This window comes from Neofelis nebulosa, chromosome 3 (genome assembly GCF_028018385.1).
Source record: "Neofelis nebulosa isolate mNeoNeb1 chromosome 3, mNeoNeb1.pri, whole genome shotgun sequence".
In the NCBI taxonomy this organism is placed as follows: domain Eukaryota; kingdom Metazoa; phylum Chordata; class Mammalia; order Carnivora; family Felidae; genus Neofelis; species Neofelis nebulosa.
The window spans coordinates 51,080,680-51,089,516 of record NC_080784.1 but is presented as its reverse complement, the minus strand read 5'-3'; the positions used below and the strand labels follow the sequence as shown (position 1 = coordinate 51,089,516).

General features: G+C 49.5%; 1 protein-coding gene and 1 long non-coding RNA gene across 3 annotated transcripts in view; one reads left to right on the top strand and one right to left on the bottom strand.

The window, feature by feature from the left end:
- Window positions 1–3,149: 3,149 nt before the first annotated feature.
- On the bottom strand, window positions 3,150–5,051 carry LOC131506795 (uncharacterized). The gene is made up of 2 exons (XR_009259141.1): window positions 4,828–5,051; window positions 3,150–3,460 (listed from the first exon to the last, which is right to left on the bottom strand). It is a non-coding gene; the product is annotated as an uncharacterized LOC131506795 (long non-coding RNA).
- The window catches only part of ZNF395 (zinc finger protein 395), a 44,843-nt gene continuing 39,838 nt past the window's right edge, over window positions 3,833–8,837 (top strand). The window contains exon 1 of one of the 2 annotated variants that reach the window (XM_058720773.1): window positions 3,833–3,946. The gene's annotated coding sequence lies outside the window, so the exon portion shown is untranslated. The other variant, XM_058720772.1, reaches the window with a different exon arrangement.

Below are 8,837 nucleotides of genomic sequence, written 5' to 3'. Positions count from 1 at the left end.
TATTTTGAACCAGGGATTGCCCAGATCATGGATGAAATAGCTCTATCAGTCCCCCAGTCCAACTAGCAATTCATTGTTAATCAATGTTTATCAAGTGCCTACTACCTGCTGGCACTGTACCAAATGTTGGGTATTCAGTGGAGAATAAGAGACGTTCCTCGTCCTCATAAAATGTTTAGTCTTATAGCGGATTAGGACAAGAGAAAGAAGCTCTCAAGACAGTGCAGTGGGGTAAGTATGGGGTACTATTGGACACAAGGGAGAGGCACGTAATCCAGTCTTGGAGGCTAGAGAATGTGCTATGGAAGCCAGCCGACTCCTGAAGAATGAGTAGGGATAGTTAGGTAAAGAGGTGAGAGACAGGGCTGGAGAGTGTTCTAGGCAGAGAAAAGAGCATGTATCAAGTAAAGAAAAAGTCTGTTCAGGCAAAGGACAAAAATTCCGTTTAGCATGTCTGGAGTGCAGTGTGAAGGGGGTTGAAACAGAAGGGCAGGTAGTAGCTGGAGAATTAATTAGGAGTCACACCACGAAGGATCTAAATGAGCTTTGCCAGGACTTTATTATAAAGCTATGGGAAGAAAGCCTTTGAGGAGTTGCAAGGCAGAGGGAAGAGGCCATAGTAAAGAGTGAATTGGAGGGAGGCAAGGCTGGAAGCAGTTACATCAGGGGTTTGGGGATAGTGGCAATCTCAGACTCCTATTGCCCTAAAAATCACCTATAAATATACCCATATGATATGAGGCAGAGCCTGGGCTGCTTTGCTTAACCTTAGCTAATGGGAGATGCTTTCCAAGAAGATAATTACTGTGATGGAAAAGAGATACAAGATGCTTGCATTGTAATGGGGGGCTAGGGTATGGGAGGAAGCAAGGTGGAGGGAGAGCCTCCAGGAAGGGCAAGCTCTAGTCGCTGGCTGGCGGTGGGGGGAGCCAAGATCGCAAAGCAACAAGTTAAAGTCTTTCTACAGTTTGCTTTGTGTAATGTGTGTGCTATTCTGTGCGTCTTTAGGACAGGGCCTGGATTCTGTGTGAAGCGGCTGAGTGCTGGGTGTGTGTTTGGTACTGGATGTTTGTGATGGGAAGTTCTCTCTGAGTCTCTGTTAATGTGCAAAACTCTGGAATGCAAACTGTACAAGTACATACCTGCAGTGGAAAGGGGTATGCGTGCAGTACATGCTGTGAGAGAGCACAGGCCTTTTTCTGGCCTGTGTTCACAAGATAGTCTCAAACAGCATAAACTACGGGTTCTGTTCAAACTTAGAGACCCTTTTGGTTCATTTTGCACCCAGCGGGAACTCACTTATTTGTCAAATGAATGATTGTTCCTGTTTTATTAAAGTTCAATCGTTTGGGGGGGAGGATTTATAGGTTTGGTTACAAGCAGGAACTAGATGTTTTAAGAAAAATAAACTGACAGCCCAGCACCAACATCCATTTACAAAATCTGGCAGTTTACGTACTGTAATGGAGTTTATATACTAGTTGGAGTCCTACCTTGTGTAAAAAGCTTTCACTATTTCATTTTGTTCGACCAACATTTACTGAACACCTCAGCCACGTAGGCAGCACCGGGCTGTTGCTGCCGGAACTCATTTCCCTCTCCTCTGAGCCACCTTAGTCTGGGTGCTGCAATTAAAGCTTAATTATATGCTATCTTGTATTGTTCCTTAATTGTTGCATGTGCATGAATCCACTTCAACTAGGCTGTCTGTTCCTTGGGGGCAGGGACTATATTGCAAACTTCAGGAATAGGCGAGGAACTTAGCAAAGGTGAATATACAGTCAATAAACACCCGCTGTTTGAGAAAAAAGGGAAAAAACACGAACCTATTTGTAAACCGTAGTACTACATAACATATACGATACCTTAATAAGGGAACATAACATTATTGTAATTAACGAAAATATTCTTGTAATAATAAAATGTAAAATTCGAATCTGCGTTTTCCTGTTAAAGAAAGGTTTTGTGCATTAATAGAATTGCTATGATCCTCACAGTGGCTTCATTCTGGTTCTTTTTAATGCAAAACAAGAATGTTTCCTTGAGGATGAGATTCGAAAGGTACAATCAGTCTTTGGTGAACTATTGGATAGCAGTATTATCCGAAGCAGGATTTCTCAACAGTGGCACTATTGACATTTGACACCAGGTAATTCTTTGTTGTGTGGGGCTGTCCTGTGTGTTGCAGGATGTTTAGCAGCATCATTGGCCTATACAAATTAGATGCTGGTAGCACTCCCCTCCTCCTACTGCCCCCCACCCCCACCTCAGTTGTGTGCAGACATTGCTACCATCTCCTGAGGGCAAAATCACCCCCAGTTGAGAACACATGTCCTATAGGAATTTTGTTCTATTTAGATATTTTTCTAATGTAACAAATGGTGGGAGAAAGGGGATGGGAAACGATATTTATTGCCTATTTGATAGGAGCTAGGCACTATACCCATGTTTTCTTTTTTTTTTTTAATTTTTTTTTTCAACATTTATTTATTTTTGGGACAGAGAGACAGAGCATGAACGGGGGAGGGGCAGAGAGAGAGGGAGACACAGAATCGGAAACAGGCTCCAGGCTCTGAGCCATCAGCCCAGAGCCCAACGGGGCTCGAACCCACGGACCGCGAGATCGTGACCTGGCTGAAGTCGGACGCCCAACCGACTGCGCCATCCAGGCGCCCCAATACCTATGTTTTCTATTTCATCTTACAGGTAGAGAAGCTGAGGTTCAGAGACATAAAAATCTGCTGAAGATCATAAAGATAAAGCAGGAAAGTCAGGATTGCAAACCAGTCTTGTCTGACTGCAAAGTTTAGTCCTTTCCAGCACACACCCCACTGACTCTCTGCAAGAAAAACAGCATACCTCAAGTTGAAGAAGTGCAACAAGTATGTTCAAAAATATTTAAAACTTTTTGGGGGAGGGAAATTATTGCTTCTATTCCTTAAACTTACTTGAATGTAACTGTATATTGCCCATACCTATCGACCCAGGGGCCCCTCACTACCGTTGTAACTCTGGTCTTATCTCTGAAAAACATAGAGCAACACAATGGAATAGCTTCAATTCTCCTTGTTACAAATTATACAAAAGCCAGAGCCTAACGGTGCCAAAAGCAACTGGTGTCGTTTACATAAGGGCTCGAGAGCTAATAGTTAACTTTCTCTCATTTAATTCCAGAAAGAGTAAATACCGCCTTACTTTACAACTACAAACGGGTAAAATCGAGTAAAATGTCATAAAATGGAGAAGAAAACATTAACCCAAAAGGAAAATGGAAAGGTTGGCTCCGACGCTCCCTCCCTCTCACGCTTTCGTTTGCGCTCCGGGCGGGTGCCGGCTGCGCGGCCTCGGACTCTATCGCCCCCGCCAAGCTCCCGTCCTTGGCGCCTCGAGCTTTCTGGCTTCCTTTCCCGCCCTGGGGCGAGCTCGGCCTCTAGCGGAGAAGCCCGTCCCGGAGCCAGGCCTGGAAAAACAACAGCAAGAAACTTTGGCTCGGTTTGCGGTTCAGTGAAACAAGGCAAACACTCAAGTTTGGTTCGGGGCTGCAGCCGCCTGTTCCGATTTTGGGGTGGGGGTGGGGGGAGGTGTCACAACTCGGTCAGGTTCAAGTGCGCATGTGCGCGTGGAGTCGCTCGGGCACTTATTGAGCGCCCACTGTCTACAAGCCGCCGGGGGTGTGTATCCCCGGCGCGCGGTGGGTGTGCGGGGAGGGCGCGTGCGCGCGTGGCCGGCGGGGGCGCGCGGGCCGCGTGCGCGCGCGCGCGCGCGCGCGCGGCGCCTGTGGCTGGGGAGGGGGGCGGGCGGGGGGGTGTGTCCCCGAGGCTCGCTCTTTCGCTCGCTGGCTGGCGCGCTCCTCCGCTCCCTTCCCGGGCGGGGAATCCGGGCCGGGTTGTGGCCGCGGCCGCGTACGTGAGCGCAGTGTCCCGGAGAGGGAGGGCAGGCCGGCCAGGTGGGCGCGAACGGAGCCTCGGCGGGCGGGCGGCCGGAGAGGAGCGGGGCGGTGGGCCGCGCCGGGTGGGCGGGCTGGGGCCGCGGCAGCTGCAGCCCTGAGCCAAGCCGAGCTGTCCGAGCGGGAGCTGCCCGGCCCGCGCTGCTGCTCGTGGCGGGGCGAGGTGAGCTGAGCGGGGACCTCGCGGCGCTGCAGCCCGGGGACTGGGGCGGCCCGGGAACTTCCCACGCTCCGCGCGCCCGCGGGGGCCGGGCCGGCGGCCTGGGGGCCCGGGAGGCGGGCGCCGCCGGGGCAGCGGCCGGTCGGGGCGCGGGGGCGCTGCGGCAGTGCCAGTGCCCGCGCTGGCCGGGTGGGGGGTGGCCGCCCGCTCGCCCGTGCGCCGCCTTGTTTATCTCGCCCGCCGCGGGCGCTCGCAGAGGAACCCCCTCCCCAACTTTGAGCGGTTGTCCGGAGTCGCCTCTCCGACGGAGACTGAACTGCCCCCTCCCTGACCCTTTCCGGCTGGGCCGCCAGCCCAACCCTCCCGGCGCCTCGCGCGTTCCTGCCCACTCCACCGAGCGAGCGAGCGAGCGGGCGAGTGCCGGGCTGCGGGACGCGCGGCGCGACACACCCTCCACCTCGGGGGTTGCCCCCTTCCCTTTCTGGCCCCTTTTGTCCACCCCCACTTCCTTACATGCGGTTTAATCCTGCCTCTCCTCACCGGTGTCCCCTGGCCCTCCTTGGAACTGGCACTGTGGGCAAGTGGGGTGCTCGGGTGGGGGCCTGGGCTGGGAGTTTGTCATGTGCAAACAATTTCAAAGGCAGATTTTTCTTCCCTGTCTTGGAGTTCAGGGCTTAGCGCCTTCACTTTAGGAATGACTCAGAAATCTAAAGAAGCCCACCTGCCAGGCGGTGGGGGTGCCACCGCCTCCTTGATATCAGGCAGTCCTAGGCAGTTTTCTGGAGCTTTGGAACATTTCCACCAGGCAGGCGTTTTCATGATGTCAGGCCGCCAGGCGCAGGGTTACGTACAGGCCACCACTATCTTCTTTACACTCCTCTTTCTAGAAAAGTGTCTCTGGTGCAGTTTGCCTGAAAGTGAGTGATCAACAGGTATCGCAGGCTTTTGTGATGCCCTCCTAAGGTGTGTAAACAGAGGTTCCAGGTCTCAAGGAACTTGAAACACAGGGGAACACGGGAATTAAGTTAAACTCCACAGGCACTTTTGAGGGGCTGCTGTGTTCTCAGCACTATGCCAGGCTCTCAGGGAACGATGATAAGAGGCACACAAGAAATCTAAGGCCTCAGAAATCCCATTGGTGGAAGTGATTTGAGAGCTCCAGTTCAAATTAATGTGCTATGGCTGCCTGAGGCACTGTAAATGCTGGGGGTGGGAGGAGGAATATGGAAGGAAAGGTTACAGTTGGGGGATGGATTTATGGTACTAAGTCATGAAGTAAGTCAGCACTTGGAGAATAACTCGCTGGCCAAGGCCCAAAGGCAAGAGAGGGAGAAACTACAGGTGCCAGAGGTAGCAGAGGTACTGCCAGAGGAGAATAGGTCTGAACAGTTATCTCAGTGAGAGAGGATACAAAAGATACAGGAGATGATTCCGTCCAGGACTTAGTCTCAGGGAGGAGACAGAAACACTTAAGCGTGTGAAATAAGACCTCAAGATAAGGCACAATTAACTGTCGAAATGCAAGGTATAGGAGAGGTGCTGCTGGAGCTCCGAGAAGAGTGCTATGGGCAGGAATCACCAGGACTTTATTCCTGGAGGATGAGACCCTTGAGATGGGTCATGAGGTGTGATTGAACATGGCTTTCCTGAGAGACAGGAGGTGGGCTTGGCCAGACCAGGGAACGTTTCCTGAGCAGGAGATAAAGATGGAGAGGAACAATGGTTAGGATTGTGAAAGTCCTAGAAAGCCAGGCTGGGGAATTGCACTTTACCCTGTGTGTGCTGGGGAGACATTAAAGGATTTTGAGCCAGAGAGTGACGTAACAGGAAGGTATTTGGAAAGGTTTTTTAAAAGTAATGTTAGGAGACAAATCAGTAGACTGTTACAGTTGTGGAGTGCTCAGAATTTGGACTGGGATAACTGAAAATGGAAAAGAGGGTGGATTTTAGAAGCATTACTGTTGAAATAATCTGTTGACAGGGGCAGGGTGAAGGAAGGAGATGAATGGAAATTAATTCTTTGTGGAAATTGATTACACGCCAGGGCCTTGGAACTGCTGTCGTTGGTAACTCGAGAAATCGGAAATGTGTATTTTGGAGAGAAGCAATTGACACTCAGGCCGCGGAGATTTCCTGTATTTGCCAAGACATCCAAACATAGGTGTCCTGCAAGCCACTGAAGCTCTGGGACTGGTGGGAAACCAGGCTGCCCGAACTAGGGGAAAGAAGACCCTCAGAGTGGGGCATCGGCTTGGGCATAGCAGTAGAGGATGCTAGTGAGTGGGACTGAGAGTCTGAACTGGAAGACTGAGCTGTATTGCCATTCCTGTGACATTGTCAGGTACTGAACCTGAAGTTGGCAAAGCAAGTTGGGATTGGAGATTTGACGAAGAATGGAATTTGCTAAACACATAAATTGCTGGGCTTTGAAACAAGTTAAATTTTGCTCTCCACCGAGACCCTTAGGCTAGTAGTCCTGGTGTCCCTTCATAGGTGTGTGTGTGTGTGGGGGGGGGGGTTGGGGTGGGGAAGCAACAAGATGGGGGAGCAGCAAGGTGACAAGGAGCAAGGAGGAAATTTGGGGCCCAGGGATACTGCCTTTCCCAGGGCCAGGTCTGTCCTAACCTGTGCCATTACCAGTTCCCGAGGAACATGCAGTGGGAAGCTAGCTGGTGCCGGTTTTTTCCTGAGCTCTGAATTCTGCTTTCTTGTTGCAAGGATGACTTAGGGTGATTTGCTGAACAAATTCCCCAAGCCTCAGCTTGCAACATCTGAGGGCTGGCGAGTTTGAAGGATGATTGCAAAAAGTTGCAGAATGGAGTGGAGAATAGAATAGCAGTTCCTTAGCCTCTGTATTTCTCTGAAATGCAAGTTCAGTGAACTAGCAGGGGAAGCTGACTTGGGTGGGCAGAGGCGTCCATTGGATATTTTTTCTTTATAGGTAATATATAGGTATAGGTCAAAAAAATTTCACAGAGCAGTGGTTGAGCTAATTTACTCTTTAAGAATAGGGTGTTTTGACTGTGACCTACATTAAGAAATAAAAATTACGTCATGACCTAGGTACACTAAATCATGTATGTCAGAATCTTAATTTAAGTTCACAAAGCACTACCTTCTTTTGCGTGGTGCAATCTCCTTTGGTACTTTTATTCTTTTATTTTTCATTTAAAAATGCTTTTTGTCTCCCACTAAGGTGACTTAACTGCTCTGTAGTGGATGTAACCCATGGTTTGAAAACTGGTTAAAGAGAGTTTTCCAATCTAGTAAGTATTTATTAAGCTGCTCAGGTGCAGGGCTCCCCTTACTGGTGCCGTAAGTGGAAGCAAGCATGAGGAAGAGATTGAACATTTACAGGCTAGTTGGAGAGATAAGATATACCTGTGATTAAGAAGCAAGGCAAGATGATTAAATGCCAGAGTGAAAAGTAAGTACCTGTAGGGTTCATAGGAGGGGGCAAGCATCTTGTGCTGGAGTGGCTTGGGAAAACTTTTGGGAATAGTGAAGGGAGTGTGGGATGAACTCTTTGGGGTGTCTTATGGTGCCGCATAGGTAGGAGGGTGTATAACACAGACAGAGGCTTGGAGTTAGGATGTGCACAGTATATGTAAGAGTGAATCAAAGGGTTCTTGTTAGAGAGTGGGGGGAAACCAGTCTAGAAAGGTGGGTTACGATCAAAGTTAGGGGTTGTAAGCCAGCCTACAGAAGTGTTATAATTTTCAGTACACAAAGGTTTTAAAAAATTGGGAACAACCCAGAAAACCTCCAGGTTTGGGACTCTATAAAGAAGCAGATCAGGCAGTGAGCAGTGGCTGCCTCCTGTGCACGGGAGATGGGCCCTGTGGTCCCCAGTTGTCACTGTCCCCGGACTCCCTGTCACATCAGTGTGGCCGCTTGACACTCCCTGTTTAGTCTTGCAGGACTTTGGGTTTGCGACCTGATCTTTCAAGAGGCTTAAATGCCAACCTGGGGGAATTTGGGATGGCTGTGCAGGCTCCGGGTGGCCACTGGTGGATTTGGGTGGGAGTCTGACATGATGGAATCTGAGAGATTTGTGTGCAAGTGATTTGTTTTAGGCAAGTCAACAGTACTTTCTGAGTTGCTGCTGGCTAAGACTTTGGAATCTTTTTCTGATGATTGGAATGGTGCTAATTAGGGAAGGCTTTGGGCTGTATTCTCTTATTGTGAGGCGAGTTTCTAGTGACCCCAAGATCTCTCAGACACTCCCATTGTCTGCTTCTGGCTGGCATGATTAGATGGTGGCTCCTGGTATGTATGTTCTGAGAATGCTGTTGGGGTAATAATTTGGTGTGATGTGAGTCATGATTGTCAAATGCCATACGACATTAGATTAGATCTTTGGTCATGTGATTCAGTAATAAAGGAACAGCAAAGAGAGGGGCTGTTTCACTTCTTATTTCCTTACTCCTAGGATTACCCCAGGGGGTAGGCCTCTAGGATCCAGAGATTCATAAGCCAGTATTCAAAATGACCACAGAATTATTGGCTCAAACTCAGGTGTTTGTGCAAAACAACTCCTGAAAACTAGGCTTATTTTGGGACGAGCTGAAGTGAGTAAATTCAGGTCTCTGTGGTCTAGAGACAGTTTGGTTTACCCTGGAAGTCCATAGCCACCAGTGATTCAGAACATTTCCCCAGGTAAGCTACAGGTGAGAGGGACCAAACAGTAGTCACCCTGCTTTATACAGCTTGCACAATCTGATGACTTAA